This window comes from Sprattus sprattus (genome assembly GCF_963457725.1).
Source record: "Sprattus sprattus genome assembly, chromosome: 17".
NCBI classification, from domain to species: Eukaryota; Metazoa; Chordata; class Actinopteri; order Clupeiformes; family Clupeidae; genus Sprattus; species Sprattus sprattus.
Window position 1 is genome coordinate 1,731,878 of NC_137915.1, and position 2,500 is coordinate 1,734,377.

The window sequence follows — 2,500 nt, forward strand, 5'->3', positions numbered from 1 at the left end:
ACTGTCTCTCCACGACTGCCTGTGTGTGTGTGTGTCTGTGTCTGTGTCTGTGTCTGTGTCTGTGTCTGTGTCTGTGTGTGTGTGTGTGCCTGTGTGTCTGTGTGTGTGTGTGTGTGTGTGTGTGTGTGTGTGTGTGTGTCTGTGTGCCTGTATGTGTGTGTGTGTGTGTGCGACTCCAGCTGAAGTGGCGTCCATTTAGCGCTGACGTTGGGAGAATAAGGACGGGGCGTCTACAGTCATAATTATCAGCAGGAGAGATAATTAGGAGGGACTTCCTGGACGTGTGTGTGTGTGTGTGTGTGTGAGATGAGAGATAATTAGGAGGGACTTCCTGGACGTGATTATCTAAGGAGCCGTTTGGAGTGTGTGTGTGACACAGGTGACGGGGATGAGGTGAACACACTCCTGTAGAATGAGAGGCACACACAAACACACACACACACACACACACACACACACACCAGTTAGAAAACCCTGTGGAGAGGATACTCTTATCCCGCTCGGCACACACACACACACACACCGAGTAGAAGACCCTGTGGAGAGGATACTCTTATCCCGCTCGGCACACACACACACACACACACACACACACACACACACACACACACACATGCACGGATGTCTATATAAATGATTACACACAGATGTCTAAAGAAATGAGTATACATGGATGTGTATAGAAATTAGCACACACAGGTGTCCATAGAAATGAGAACACAGTGATAGAAATGAGTTAGCCTGACGATGTCATACTCATAATTCTAGTCAGAATATGAGTCTGAGACCGAACTCTTGGGCTGTGATTATGGGGCGTGTTTCAACGAACCAGGAAAGAAAATTCCTCTTCGCTGAATTGGATACCTAGAACCAATCAGAGCAACGTAGTATTACCATCTGACAGATTAAACTTTTACCTGATCCCGTAGGAAGGACGGCAAAAACATCTTTTCAATCGACAAATGCCTTGATCGCGTTTCTCTGTTCCTCTTTCAAAATGAATGCGCTGTCAATATCTGCTGAGATATGCCTGCTCACGTTACTTAATTAGCACTCAAGGCTAGAAGCTACCATTAGTTTCAATGATTTTTTTGGCCAACGCGTTAGCATAACCGATCAATAATGGTCTAGAGTGCTTTAGTTAGGACCTAAAATCCTCGGCAACACTCGTTTTGCGTATACACAACTAACCGAGTAAATGTAGACATAAAAAAGTCGTGTAGATAGCTTAAGTCATATAAAATATGTCCCACTAAGCTCCCGAGACGGCGCCATCTTTGTTCGATGTATATTCCGGTATATTCTATCTATATCTGTCCATCAACGTATAAAGCCCGCCCTTACAATTTGATTGGTTTAGATTGCTTTCTCAACCTTTTTGAAACGTTAAATCTCTCCCAACTAGCTCGATTCCAGACTGAATCTCCTAGACCAAAAATTTTGTGGGCGGAGTTCAGGCTGGTATCCAGGCTAGAAATGAGTATCATTATATATATTAATATATTAGACATACGTTTGACATAGATAATATAGATTAGTGGACTCTAATGTCCTGAGGACATATCTCTCATCATGGGGCCGTGGCAATGACACACATATGAAGCACATCCATGTCTAGGTGTGTGTGTGTTCATCCTTGTGTGTGTGTGTGTGCATCAATGTGGTGTGTGTGTGTGTCCGTCCGTGTGTCCGGTACCCCCCTAGGCAGAATACAGTGCTCAGTGTGGTGTAGTTGTCTGTAGTAGTTTCTGTTGAAGTTTCTCTTAGACAGCCAGCTACAGCATATTAACATACACACACACACAGCTAGCATTGTGTTTTAGTTGTGTGTGTGTCTTGTGCATCGCTCCACTCCGACCACCAAACAGTCCTGCATGATCTGAATCCGAGTCCTGGCTCTAAAAGCTCACACTCACTACTGGTAAGTGTGTGTCTGTGTCCGTCTGTCTGTCTGTGGGCTTATTGCTCTTGTCTCTCTGTTTCATGCACTTCACTTACAGTTAGCGTGCGTCTCTGTCGAGGCTCCTGGTGAAAAGCACACACACACAGACACACACACACACACACACACACACACACACATGTGTCCAGTTAGCGTGCGTCTCTGTCCAGGCTCCTGGTGAAAAGCTTTCCCCTCGCGCAACGCTACGCCACCTCAGACTCTGGCGGCTACAGACGTCATCATGCACGGCCATTTTGCATGAAATGGGGAGGGGGGGGGTGTCTGTGGCTGTGATGCTGTCGAGCCCAACTCTGATAAGCTCTGGAGAGAAGAGTGAAATGGCCATCAGTATCGAGAGGAATGAAAAAGAAATGAAATGGCTATCAGTAATGGCAGGAATTGAAAAACATGACGAGTCATGAAATGGCTATCATATGAACATGTCCTACTACTACTACTCCTACTACATGCCCCTTGTAGACTACTACACCATCGTCATGTTGTTCTCAGCTGTAGCCATGGTGATGCTAAGATGGTGTGTGTAAGATGGTGTGTTAG

General features: G+C 45.6%; 1 protein-coding gene across 1 annotated transcript in view; it reads left to right on the plus strand.

Moving 5' to 3' along the window:
* The window catches only part of ncam1b (neural cell adhesion molecule 1b), a gene marked incomplete at both ends in the record, with an annotated part of 70,615 nt that overhangs the window by 63,399 nt on the left and 4,716 nt on the right, over positions 1-2,500 (plus strand). The gene's annotated exons all lie outside the window — the stretch shown is intronic.